General features: G+C 43.7%; 1 protein-coding gene and 1 pseudogene across 1 annotated transcript in view; one reads left to right on the top strand and one right to left on the bottom strand.

The window, feature by feature from the left end:
• Positions 1–14,684, bottom strand: part of PP2D1 (protein phosphatase 2C like domain containing 1) — a 126,924-nt gene that overhangs the window by 32,848 nt on the left and 79,392 nt on the right. The window lies entirely within an intron of this gene.
• Positions 13,538–13,919, top strand: LOC144785668 (large ribosomal subunit protein uL29 pseudogene; annotated as a pseudogene).

Below are 14,684 nucleotides of genomic sequence, written 5' to 3'. Positions count from 1 at the left end.
CTGTCTTGCCCCCCTGCCAGCGGGGAATTTATTAGACAGTGCTCCCTCCCTTCCGCATCTGACCTGAGCATAGTTGCCAGTATGTAATCTGACAATCACGTCCAGGAGATGTTGCGGGACTCCCAAGCCAGAAAGAACAGACCAAAGTTTCCCACGGGGTACAAGATCAAAAGCCGCTCGTAGGTCAACGAATACAGTATAGAGGCTGCCACCCTCCAACTGCACCGTTTTCCAGAATATAGTGGCAAGGCGAAAGACTTGATCTATAGTGGATACTTTACTCCTGAACCCAGCTTGATATGGGCTCAGGACCGAGTTCTCTAGCATCCATTCTAGTAGGCGGTCCAAAATCAACCTGGCAAAAATCTTTTGGGGGACGTCAATTAGGCTAATGGGCCTATAGTTGGCTGGGAGCAGAGACGAACCCTTCTTAAAAATGGGCACGATCTCCGCCCCCAGCCAAGTGGTAGGCATCGACATCCCACCAAGAATAGCATTAAATAGAACCTGTAGATAGGGGGCCCAAACCGTGGGTTCATTTTTAAACAGGTCACCGGGGAGCTTATCCAACCCTGGGGCTTTTTCTGGAGCAAGTCTAGCAATAGCTGCCCCCACTTCTTCCACGGTAAATTTTTCCGTTTCCAAAAATTTCACAGGAGTCAAAGCTGGGACCAAATATTCGTGGTCTCCACCGAGATCTACATTAGGTTGGGCATACAGGGACCTGAAATGGTCCTCCCAGACTTTAGATGCGATATTAGCCTCCACAGCCGGAGTGGGATTAGCTGAACCATTTTTGACCAACCAGCCAGAATTTCCGGGCGTCTCGAAACTTGAGCGCGTCCGTCATATCCTTCCAGTTGTCGCTATCCCATTCAATTTTAGCATTACAAATAAGGAGTTTATACTCCGACCTCCTTATTCTGACCATTAAGATGTTATCCTGTTGCTTCATGGCCTCCAATAAGTCGGCCTTGGCCTTCCTACAGGCAGAATTATACCACGAAGCACACATCCCTTTCTTTCTTTCATTCTTTGCCCTTCGCACTGGGTTCAAAACTTCTGCCAGTGTGCCACACAACTCGAGATGAATTACCCCAATTTCTCTAAAGTTCTCGTCAGACGGAGATTGGTGTAGATAGTTGTCAACTTTTTCCAGAAGTGGTACAGTCTTTGCGTATAGCCTCTGGATATGCCTAGGGTTTCCTATGATTTTGGACCATCGGACTCAACGGCGGTTACTAGCTAATATCATGTTCGAATCTAAGAGATTATCACCCCCCTGAATGGACATTAACACCAGGGACCGAGATCTTTAGGATCAGCGCATTGTGGTCACTGTCATCTCGCGGGCTTACCCTAAAATCGATGAGTCTAGACCATTCAGACAGTTCCAAAAGCATATAATCCAAACGAGAGCTATTCCCCGGTTTATTAAAAGTTGCTTTGGGAGGGATATCTCCACTTAGCCGGCCGTTACATGCCCTTAAGGAATTAGCTAGAGTTAGGCACATAATTTGTGTTGCCAGTGGTGACCAAGACTTCACTGGCGAGCCCGCCAGTTTAGGGATTCCCCATTGGTCATCCTCTTCACTAGACGCACCCTCTAAAAATAATGGGAGAGGTTCGAATTGACAATTAAAATCTCCCCCCAATATGTACGGTGTGCCTTGGGGGATGGTACCCAGAAACGTTGCCAATTCTTCTATGGTGCTAGAAACTTTTGCTATGCCCACGGGTCTTGAATATACATTAATCAAAGCCAGTTTTACAGCGTTAGGCCATTCCAGCAGTACGCATTGGACATCAGGGGAATTAGTTGCGAGAACCCTCGCTTTGCAACCCAGATGGGAGGCCACCCAGATGAGTAATCCGCCAGAAGGGCGTCCCTTCCCCTTCCAGCTCGCCCAAATTGAGAATGTATCGAGCCCTGCCCGACGATAGTCTTCTCTGGCCCATGTCTCCTGGAAGAGGCATACATCCTGTAGGTCAATGAAAGCCCCCATTCCGGAGAGTCTAGTTTGTTAGCCAAGCCCGCCAGATTCCAAGAAACAATAGAAATATAACCCTTGTCCCGCAGGTCTGCATTAAAAGAATTATTTTGCCTGATTTCTACTTGGGGCACAGGGACCCATTTGGCCTGGTGACAGGTCCGTTCACGGGTATGGGGAGTTCTCTCTATAGTTTGTGGGGATGATATCTTACTTAACCCGGGGATAGTAGGCGGTCCATCAGTTCGTGGCCGCTCACAATACTCTTTGGTTCCTCCCTTGAGACTACAGGATCCGCCCTCTCCTCCTCTGGTCGGCTGATAGATTTTAGCTGTCAGTCAACCATCTCTAAGCCACCATATCTATTAGTAGTTGGAAAGCCTCCCCAATTGTCCCTATGTACAAGATCTCTAGAGGCCGGTGCTCCCCAAGTCCCCCAGTCTCCAATCCTTGCGCGGCCAATCACTATCGTTGTTCCAGCCACATGTTGGTCCGCTCCTGGGGGGATAAAAATAGGAGAGGCGTCTGGTTGCTATCCCCTCATGTCTGTCCTGCACGTTCCAGGTACATACATAGTCATCTGTGTGGGGATCCGCAAAGTTGACCAGGATACAATCACCCTGTACTGATTTTCTCTCATGACCAACCCATGGTACCCTACGTACCGTCAGGATCTTACTTATTTGGTTAGGGGGTAAAGGCCGATTAATGTTAAGCCAGTGTTGTACTTTATTTTTCAGAGACCAATTGGCTTCCTCCTCGGCCTCCCCTACTTCAGGGACCCCTGTCATAACGACCACATAGGGGCTTGCCTCAGGTGGCAGGTTTACCACTCGTCTTCTATGTGATCCTCCATCATTGTTATTCTCATTTTTATTTGACTGCGCCATGTGGTCTCGGGGGGGAGTGACACAGGTTTTTGTCTTCAGATCTAATGGCTTCGCAGAAACCGAAGCGGCCTTAGATTTTGAATTAGTCACTACTGCTGATAATTTTTTAGTAACAGGAACATTGGGTTTAGCTATAGATAGATTTAATCCCCCCGTTTTGTGGGATCCCTGCGGGTTGGTTTTTTTTGGCGCAGCACACAGATCAGCTATCTGTTTTTCAATATGGGCTAGTCTTGACTCTATAGGGGTGAGGTAAAGTTTAAAGAGTTCGGCAATCCTGGGTAGTAGGTAGATGTTAACCTCATCATCCCTAACACTGATCCTATCTAGTCTATCCGGAACTTCTGCATTCACAATGCCTGATGCCTCATTTATAGGGACATTCCTATTGGGGGGAAGGGCTGCTATCTGGTTTGGAATAGAAACCTTAGGAAGCTTTCTCGGTCGTTTGCCCACCTCTCTTACTTCTTTTATTTGTGTTTTTTTGGGGATCGCTCCCTCCCTTTTCCCCTTTAACTGACTAGCACTCAGAGCAACGGGTGTGGGTGTAGTGATGGCGGCTAGGTCCGGGGTTTTTTCCAAGTCATCGCTTGATTGTGAATCTAATGAAAAGTGAGACACTGATAAATCTACCGTTCCCGGCAAACTCTGTCTATGGGCATGTACGTCTACATTCGTTATTTCAGAGGTTCCTAGGAGGAACACACCCTTAGATTTGTCGGGGCTTTTTCGCAAAGGCAAGGTCCTGGGATACTCTACGTTCCATCGATGAGATTTCCTGCTCGATGAAGGAATTGGCCCTTATAATAAAATTATCCAGGGTCCCAGTTTGTGGTAACCCCCCCGCTGCCGTTTTACTTCTGGACGCTCTTGTGCACATAATTAATAAATAACAATAATTAACAATAATCTCTAATATAACACCCAAAAATCAGGCTACAGAATTTAAAATTTAGCAATGATTAAAATATAATAATAATGTGCACCTCGGCTTAAACTAAAACTGAGGGACAGAAGTTAGGGAGGTGGCCCAGCCCGGCCTTACACGGTCTCTAACGGCCTCAAACGGCCCGCCCTTTGCCCGGGCTTAGCCCCGGACTAAGTCCCGCGCGCGTCCCGCGTCCCGGGATTAAGAGCGAGATTATATCGCTACAGGCGGGGGGGGGCAGGAACACCGAGGGAAGAGGCAGCAGCTGGGTGACAGAGAGCCTGCTGGACCTCGCAGTCCCTCGGCGTCAAAAGTACTCAAGGAGCTCTCCCCCTTCCACAAACCACACAAGGCAGCAAGCGTTTCCAGGGAATCCCACGTCATCCCCTGCACTCGACCAGCAGGGATCACAGTCAGAAAATGCCACACGCAGTGAGCGGCACCACTTTTCCACCTCCTTCGAAGCGGTGGGACTCTTCACATCTCGGTGCACTGCAGGGTACCCTGTGTCAACATTCACTTTCCTCCTTCCAGCATAGATCACATCACCATCGATACCAGTTAGAAATAATGTTTTATTCAAAGCATGTGGGCGAGGACAAAACACCCTACGCGTTTCAGCTATAAGAGCCTTGCTCACGGGTGAATGAAGTTTTCACAATTTCACAGTTTTTTTCACAATTGAGTGTGGGAAATTAATTTTTGAAAAGGGAGAGATAAGTAATATACAGAGGGAATCGTAGGGTCAAGTATATATAGGTATTTATTAAAAAACAATAGTATTCAGGAGCTCACATAATAAGTGACAAACATCGAGGTGTGAAAAGTGAAGGTGAAATTAAAATAAAACATCGCATTGACAACAGTAGTGCGAACTCCTTAGAAAAGTTATACAAAGTAAAAGGAGTTCATGTTGTTGGGCGTCGACGGCGTTTTGAACTCATTTATGTGAGTTCATCATCAGGACAAACATTGGTGAGCAAGCTGAATCTAAAATTATTGGAGGGGGGGGAGAAAAGGAAAACATAATAAATATAACATAGTCTGATCCCTGGAAATATTTATCATAGTTAAGTCACTATTTAATTTTAAAGGCTCCCTATTGAGTAAATATGCATATTTAGCGCATGCGTACAATTTATATCATGGAGTAAATCGTCATTTAAAAAAATAGGTAATTAAGAAAACGAAAAAGTGTCAGAGGGTCATAATTAGTAGTCGGAAGAACAGAGTAAACCAGAACTGACAGTTAAGAATGCACTTGCAAACTGGGCAACATTCGGAGTTCATAATTAATTAGATACAGTCAGGGAAGGGAGTGTCGCTGCTGCGAAGAATGACAGGAAAATTCTGAACGCAGCTGCGCTGATATGGAAGCACTTATGAACTCTAATCAAGAAATGAGAGCAGGTAAGGCGCGAGGACAAAGCACGACTGCAAGTGATAAAGGTACACTTACTGGGTATAAACACAGTTAATTGCACGTCATTGGTGGAATGCGCCTGTGAGACACTGCGGTCCTTAAAGTGAGCGCGTGGAAACCTGGGAGGGAATGGGTGGTCAATTAATCGCCAGGTTCAAGGAGTGATGCGAATGGGTGTGAGAAGCTTGTAGAACAACAGTAAGTGATTTCTGCTGAATATGGGCCTTTTGAAAGTATTTATGTTAATCACAGCGCCCATCAAGGGCTGCATTGAACAGAAATACTTTCAAAAGGCAAACAATCAGCCCCACAGCTTCGCTCTATTTAGAAAAGAAATGCAGCAAGTTTGAAAGCACGAACGTGTGCTTTCAGATGATTGATTGTAAACTTGCTGCATTTCTTTTCTAAATAGAGCGCAGCTGTGGGGCTGATTGTTTGCTTTTTGAAAGTATTTATGTTAAATGCAGCCCTTGATGGGCACTGTGATTAACATACATAATTTCAAAAGGCCCACAATCAGCATGACAACCGCGCACTATTTAGAATAGAAAGGCAGCCAGTGCAGTAGCATTCTATTCCTTCCGGCGCAGGAACGCTCTATCGGGATGTGCTGTGTGTGCGCGCTTCACACGCAGCACTGCGGGCTCGGGAGAACAGAGGTGCGCAGGAGCGCAGGCGCGCAGGTTACAGGGAACAGTGCTCATATCGGTCCAGCAGATGACTGCCCGTTTTCTGGTGGAAACCTGGCTTCTTGCTCAGTCTTACCAGACATTTTAGATGCCATTCCTATGGGCAACACAATCCATAGGCTGGACAGACCTGAGGGGAGGGGAGGGGGTCTGGTGGTGATATATAAACAACAGCTTATCGAAAGTCCAGATCGGTGGCTCCAAATCAGCCTTTTTTTGTCTACTACCTCAATGGCTTATTGATTTATAGGCCTCCTGGGTCTGCTGCATCTTTTGTCACTGCCTTACTTGATATTGTCCCGGCTTTTGCTCTGCCACACGCCAAACTCCTAATTTTAGGGGATTTTAATTTACATTTTGATGATCCAACCTCACAAACTAGTGCAGACCTAATGGAGGACTTAGTCGCTTCAGTTCCAACAGCTAGTACAGGAACCCACGCATACTCTGAGGTACACTCTTGACCCCATTTTTGCAAAGATGACCTTAGTGAAAGTTGCTGCCCCGGTTCCTATTGCCTGGTCCGATCACTATATTATCCCTTTTCAGATTCTGGATGCCCATCCCCCGTCGAAACCACTACCGGCTCACTCTATCAAAACTCAGAATTAGACCAGGGTCAGTCAGGAGACTTTTTCATCTGCCCTTAGCAGCTGCCCTCCATGCCTAGATATCTGCCTACAGGCGGCCAATTTGCAAGTCTCTGCCTGGATCGAGGAAGCCTTGGATCATATAGCTCCTCGTAAAATGCAAAACTTCTCTCGCTCCAGACAGGATGGTTTACGGAGGACCTTTTACAAACTAAAAAGTCAATAAAGCGTATGGAACGCAAATGGTTTCCACCATTGCACTCTAGACTAAGAGATCTACCTGCTTGCGTTAAAGGAATATCATAAGAATATTAGGCTGGCTTGGAAATTATTTTTCACACAAAAGATAGACAAGGCTAAAAATGCTCCTCGTGAGATTTTTCAGAATTGTTAAATCTCTTACATCCCTGGACGCAGTTTCAGAGCACCTAGTATAGGTAGCTGTAACGAGATTGCCCACTTTTTCTCTGATAAAATCTCATCTCTATATGCCTCCTTCCCAGCAACTGTTCAGAACTACTGCTTCTTTCCACCAAATAGGAATTCTGACCCCTCCCCAGATGGCTCCTTTACGATTAAGAGCATCTCAGTGGAACACCTATGCTCTCTGGCGGCCAAAACCAAATCGGGTACTCCGTTAGGCCCTGCGCCCTTGGCTATCTTGGAACGTGGGCCCACTGCCCTTGCTCCTAGTTTATGTACCATGCTTAATCTGTTGTTTGAAGCCGGGTCTCATCCAGTTCAGCAGAAGCACGCAATGGTGATCCCTCTCCTCAAAAAACATCTCTAGACTCTTCTAAACCGGAAATGTTTCGCCCAATTTCCCTGCTCCCATTCCTGCGAAATTGGCTGAAAAGCATTTCAATTCTCAACTGATGGAGTTTATTATAGAGAACAGTCCCCTGCGTGAGACTCAATCTGGTTTCAGGCCACAGTATAGCACGGAATCTGCCTTGCTTCTAGCCTCGGAGACGGTGCGCAGAGTGGCCGACGAAGGGAAAACTGGGGCTCTTATCATGCTGGACCTCAGTGCAGCGTTCGACACAGTCTCGCATACTGTGCTGCTGGAACGACTGTGGACACAGGGCATAAGCGGAAGAGCTTTTGACTGGATTGCAGATTTCCTTCACAAGTGCTCTTTCCATTTAATTCAGAAGCCTCTGAAATTGTCCCCTTGCAGCAGGGAATGCCTCAGGGATCAGCACTGATTCCTACTCTTTTTGCTTATATCTCTGCCCTTTGGCGGACTTAATCGAGGGCCATGGCGTGAGAATGGTGTCATATGCTGATGACACTCAGCTACTCATCACATTAGCACACGATGACGGCAAGGCTGCAGCGAATTTTAAATCTTGTCCTGCTAACCTGGTGACATGGATGCAGGCTAGCTGTCTGAAGTTAAATGCGGACAAAACAGGTGTTAGTGGTTGGGAAACAGGCCTCGATTTGGTCTTCCGCATGGTGGCCTGGTGAACTGGGCCCCACCCCAATCCTTAAACCCTGAGTGAAAAATCTGGGCATCCTTTGATGCACAGCTATCATTGGATAGTCAGATCAGGGCCACGGTGGGCACCTGTTTCGGAGTGCTGATGCTATTGAGGAAGATTCTAGGGCTAATACCAGACTCAGCACAAACAACGGTAACCCAGGCTCTGTTGGTGTCCTGGATCTACATAGGGGTCTCCAAAGGCAGACTGGAAATGCTTCAAGGAGTACAAAATGCAGGAGCCCGGAGCTACTAAGAATTGCGAAATGGATTACCATTAGTCCCGGTCCTGTTGAACTACACTGGCTCCCCATTAAGCACAGAGTCTCCTTCCAAGCTCTCTGTTTTACGCACAGGATACTGAATCCGAGGGGTCCTAGTTACCTTTTTCCCTTGATTAAAGCTTACACCCCATCCAGAGATCTTAGATCTGGGGAAGCAGCTTTGGAAGTGATTCATAGAGTGTGTCAAATGCGACTGGGGGGGAGCTCCTTTACTTTCTGTGCGGCCAAGCTGTGAAACTCAATGTCACTCAACCCGAGACTCCAACCTTCAGAGGCAAGCTTCAGAAAAAACCTTGGCTATTTAGGCAGATTTGGTAGGAGCACTGAGCTTCTGACTCAATCTGACCGTGATATGAGGCTACTGCTTAGCAGGGAGACCTCCTTGGGAGTAACCGGGCGCTCTACAAATTCTAAATAAATAAATGACAACAGACTGTCGAATGGTGTTATGGCACACAGGTAGTGGGCTAAGTACTTTGCTATTGTACGTTTGGTCAGAAGGCTGAGCGGTTATAGGCTAGAACCCCTGGTTAGTCCGTTTCGGTACAGCCAGTACTGCTCAGTGTTTTGTACGGATTAGTTGCACTCCAAAATCACAATGAAAGCTCTTTAAGCAACCAAGAAGCCAACCTAGGAGGAAGTTCTTGAACAAAGCAGTTAAGGTAGATCATTTTTGAGAAAGACTTAACCCAAGTCCTGGAGCTGTTGTTAATGACCACATTCTTTGGGAAGGATGTCCCTATTTTAAACAATGAGGTAAAGCCTGAAAAGTACACCTGTCGCCATAAAGGCTTCCTGTGATCCACCTGGAAACAACACCAAATAACCTGCTAAAAGATTATATGTATGAAACCATTAGTAATCAAATAAAAATTTGGAGGAATCTTTTATGTTTTCTCTCTTAAAAATGCTAAATGCTGAGGTGGGTGTTTTGGTGATAAGATGTTACAAATCCTCAATGGGAAGATGAAAATAACAGCAGCATTATATTGGCTCTTGATGCCACCGTTAGGGCCTTGATGTATCATTCCAATAAAATTGACATCCAGGTGGAACTATGCAAATGTTTGCAGAATGTGTTATTGCTATTGACCCTCAACTAGAAAGAGTGAATGCTATGTTAGAGTGGGCTCAGGAAGATCCAATACATAAGCAAATGAATTGTGACTGTTCATCTATCTTGGACAAATTAAGCTCTATCTGTTGTTTTGGAGTCAATAGTAGATGATTTTCAATCAACAAGCACTTAAGATAAATAATTCTCCTCTCACCCCATGAGTGAGATAGGAGGTCAGTCAGACACTAAAAACCCTTACATTCAACAAATGTGAAATAGATAGTATACAGTATACAGAGCAGTTGGGATAATGTAGAAGCTTCTTTAACAAATAGTTCAAACCCAACAAATGATGAGGTCGCTTTTGCCAAAAATTACACATTATCAAAGAGAACGTAGAAAAAAAAATGTGCAAGTTGTTTGAGGACAAATTACAACTGGATAATAAAACTGCACTCTGGATTATTTTGTTCACAACCCAATCAAATGCAGTGTTATCCAGTTTTCGATAACGCTGTATTAAAAACCAAATACGTACTCAAGGTGTGATACTCCACTAAAGAAGACACATAAGATGGACCAAATCTTGAGTATTCTTTAGTTGTTTTAAAAAATGATGACACTACTCAAACACTAAGTGTAACTCATTTATATGATTCTATAATTCATTCTAATAAGAGTTTTTCTAGGTCTCATTAATTAAACTCATTAGCACCAGCTTTTCTTTCTTCTGTATACCCCGGAGGAGTAGATATCCATTGAATGCCTCTTGCGTTGGGGCATTGATCGTAGGTGAATTGAATGTATTAGATCGAAACTTGTAGAAAGGGTATTGAGAACTCACCTGATCTTCCTAGCACTGCTTTTAAAAATAAGCTCAACAGTCACAACACTGATATAATATCTGCATCTAGCAAAGAATATAGTTTCATCCTCCATCTTTAATTCACATTTAGGGGGTCTTATAACATCCACCATTGAGGAAATATTTCTCCTTTTGGTGGGCCATGAATAACTAAAACTTCTAGGGTCTAAAGACATTTTCTCGGTTTGCTTTCAAAAACCGAGTTTACTTCGGGTAAATCATTCCACCTTAGTGGAGTGGTGTAATCATGAAAACATAGAAGCACATTTTTAAACCATGGTGAATAAAGGTTATGAAATTATCAGAAGCTTGATAATCCATAAATCTTGTTTTCCCTCTGCTCTTCTTCATATAATCTGCAAGTCACCACAAAATGTCAAGGTGCGCTTTCTATCTTAATATGAACATACAAGGGGTGATGAATTTGCAATCTCTTAATGAATCTGGTAACAAAGTAAGTTCCCTACAAGATAAGAATAGATCAGTAATACGTCCAGATCCTTTTTTCAAAATTGCCAATTTGAAGATTGACGTTGGGGAACCTCTGCCCTGACTCGGATGAACGATCATCGCTCTTGAAATATTTTTCAACCAAATATCCTTTGAAGACAGTCAAAATTTGTTCTTGGATTGTGAGTAGTTTAAACAGAATATTATAGGCCATGGAAGTAACACTCTTCATTAACATTTGCTATAACTGTAATCAGGGAATCATAGTGTACCCAGCACCAAAGTACTTCATAGGTTTTGTTCAATTAGCGTTTTTGCTGTAAAAGAGTCCAAAAATGAAAGGCACAAAGGTGGGTTGATAGCATTAATTTGGTCTAATCTTCTATCAGTATTGATTGTACTCTTGTCGTTGAGGGCTGCTCAGTAGCAATGCTTATACAACATAAATGTATATTCATGGAGAAACCCGAATGAAACAAGGATTAGGCAATTTATAGAAATCTTTACAAGCTAAAGGAACAAGATTCTTCTCTCCCAAGGGTAAATACTTGGGTGAAGAATACCACCGTGAGTGGCCTCATGACGAGTGCAACCAAGTTTGCTTCCGATTCAAAGAAAATACACAAATGCCAAACCTCTCCTTAATTAGCTATACAGGATGGGAATTTGTATTGCGAATAGAGTTGCCTCAGATAGCCCAATCTCTTTCATTTTTATTTCACCCCATAGAAGAGCAGGCTTAGATTATGCTGAACTGTTTTTGGGGGCTTTTGCTTTAGCTTAAGGCTTTGTTTTTGTAAAGCATGTAGAGAGTTATCACTTCCCAAGAAAGCTTATGCAGAGGCCTCATGTATTTTAGGTCACATGAAAGGAGTGGCCAGACACCTTCAAGTGAGATGGGCAACTAAAAATATAACAGAGGATAAGACTGCATGGCATCTGGTGACAGCATTTATATCTCAGGACATTACAGCATTTCATATCTGGGATTATTTAACCAAGTCGCAAAGAAATTGATTGTCTCCAACTCGAAATTTCAATTCCACCTCGGTGAACCAAAACCAGAAGAGTATTGAAATGTAATTTAGTAAATCAAAGTAAGCCGAAAGGAGGAACCTGAATTGCTAACTACGTCAGATGAGGAAAAAAGAAGGTAGTACAGAGATAGCAGACAGTTTGTACTGTGGAGGTAATTCCTAAAAAAATGCTATATGGGAAGTATGGGTGAGAGCCTATGAAAAGGAGATGCTTTACCTTTTCTTTACCTGTATGAAGAATGATGCAAAATTGTTCTGGGAATATGTCATTAACCTAGGAATTGAAGCTGATAAACTTGTACCTAATGTCCCATTGGTAACCTGGAACCAGTACATTGTATGTCTATATGATCATGCTTTGACAGATCCAATAATTCCAGTACCAACTTAGATTTCCGTCGCTTTCACTAGTTTGGTAAGCGATATTGGGCAAAGTTTTACTGGCCACTAGGACTGATGGGGCTTCTGGCTCTAGTAGCTTTGCCTCTGCATTGTTCAAGCAGAATGAGAACTATTGGGATCAAGGACTTCCATCATTATATTCTGCCTGCTTTTCTTCCAGTGCTATCCCTAGCTGCTGGAGGGTATCAACCCTACCAACACTTTAACAATATCTTCAAATGATACCATCTTAAATGAAAAGGAGTCATGGTCCCCAATTAAAAACTTAGTCCCAAAGTCCCAGCAGGTGCAACTAGGGCAATGAATAAGCCTTATAACAGTGTCAGTTTTAATTGAATGGTCCATCAGCGCAAAGACAGCCTTATGTGCATGTGTCACAGACCACCACACATGGACAACCAGTGGTACTCCAACACCCTTCTGCAGAACATATTGGAAAATAGACTAAACCCCATATGAAATAGTATTAAAATAAATTAATTTATTTCAACATTTTAAATATTTATATACATTTTGTTTAATTTAACAAATACAAAATATTGTTTTATTATAGACTATTTTAATAATGTTCTTTAATTAAATTTTTTTAATACATTAATTTCAATTAATTGTATAGATACCTATTTATGTTTAATACTTAAACACATGTAAGCATATTACTTAGGTATGCTCCTTTTTATATAGTCATTAATAAAATATTTAAATTTAATGTCATTAAATATTTTACTCAAAATTAAGTTAAAAGTGCTGTAGCAATTTTATTTTGTTATGCATTCAAAATAAACATATTAAATTAATTAACATAATTTATACTAAAACATTTGTACAATTTTGTTTTAAAGTTTATTAAACTGTTTTACTCTTTCCTATTCTTTTCCATATGGAGAACTATGCCTACCTCTGCATGGTTACATGTAGTAACTTCACACTCATAAATTAGGTTCCACCCCCTGAATTCAGGTATTCAGAAATGGTGAATAGCCAAAAGTAGTAAAGTTTCTAAGAGTAAATATAAACGCGTAGATTTATTCACATATAAATTTGCCTCTGTGAACAGACCCAATGCATTTTAAATTTGTTTAACAGCAATATGGTTTTATTTTGTGTAAACCTTCCTTGGTTTCAAGTACCCAGAGCTGCGCGGGGGAAGAGAGAACCGATCTCCCAGCTGCCCCAGCCCGGATGAGGGCCGCAACAAGCATTGTAGGTGCTGCAGCACCATTTAACCAACAGAGGTGTCCCGCAGCGAAATACACGCCTGGGCATGGCCTTGGGGAAGACTGGGCCAAGAGCGGGCCTGTCTGCGCCCATCAGCGGCAGGCAGAGCCACCTCATTTGATCCTAGACTAAACTGCAATGGTAGGTCTGAGCTTGACTTGATATTTCCCATTTTGCTCTTGACCTTGCCCGCAATCCTGCTAAATGGGTGGCGGCTCGCAGCAAATATGGCAAAAATCAAGGCCCGTGATCTGCATGGTAAGAAGAAGGAAGATCTTCTGAAGCAGCTTGATGACCTCAATGTCGAATTGTCGCAGCTCCAGGTTGCTAAAGTGACTGGTGGAGCTGCATCCAAGCTGTCCAAGATCCGAGTTGTCCGAAAATCCATTGCCAGAGTCCTCACAGTCATCAACCAGACACAGAAGGAAAACCTGTGAAAATTTTGCAAAGGCAAGAAGTACAAGCCCCTCGATTTGAGACCCAGGAAGACTCGAGCTTTGCGCCGCAGACACAACAAATACGAAGAGAGGTTGAAGACTAAAAAACAAGTCTGAAAAGAACGTCTATACCCAATGCGCAAATTTGCTGTGAAAGCTTAAATGTGTTGTACAAAATATGGTGCTAAATGGGGAGACGAATGGCATCAGCAGCCCCGGTGGGCCAATGGGCTACTTTGGATGGCTTTCTGCATCGTGCAGTTGTAGAGATTTCAAGGAAAATCAAGTTAATGGAACGTAGTTTGTCCCTTTCCTCAGCCCCGGGAGGCCATTTTACACCGGTCTCACCTAGTCTCTTAGTTAAAAATGGCGCTGGGTTAATTGACTTTCTAATCTCTGCTGGGGTTTCAGGAGTTTCAGGTGTTGAATCAGTTGGGGGCACCTTTGTCATTGGATTCAATGACAAAGGTGCCCCCAACTGATTACCAGCTTTATTCCACAGTTGAGAAGTGAGGCAACAGCTTGCAAAGCCGGCAAGAGGAAGGGAACAGCTATGGGCAATAAGCAGAAGCGGCCCCGTATTTTAACACCCCTCCTCCCCCCCACATCTGCAAACTGTGCCGGGAATCTGGATGGAAACTTTAGGTCCTTTAAGACTCTTGTTTGAGGACTTAAAATCATCTATCTAGATCACATCTCAAACAGCTTCACTCTATACACGATTGGAAGTCATCGAAACTAAGCTAAAGGAACTGATTCCTCCTTACTTCCCCAGCAATCCCTCTCAGTATCGCATCCATCTAAGGGGTGGAACAGGCGCCCTCTACCTCTGTGATTGTTTCAAGCCAAACCACAAGCTCAGCCCCTCCAATCCATCTCGAGTCCCCCTGACCACCACTGTTAGAGCTTCAGGCCCCTGACCATTGGCAACAACCAG

The sequence above is a fragment of the Lissotriton helveticus genome, chromosome 10 (genome assembly GCF_964261635.1).
Source record: "Lissotriton helveticus chromosome 10, aLisHel1.1, whole genome shotgun sequence".
Classification (NCBI taxonomy): Eukaryota; Metazoa; Chordata; class Amphibia; order Caudata; family Salamandridae; genus Lissotriton; species Lissotriton helveticus.
Note: the sequence above shows the minus strand (reverse complement) of the source record. Positions and strands in the feature narration are given on the sequence as shown.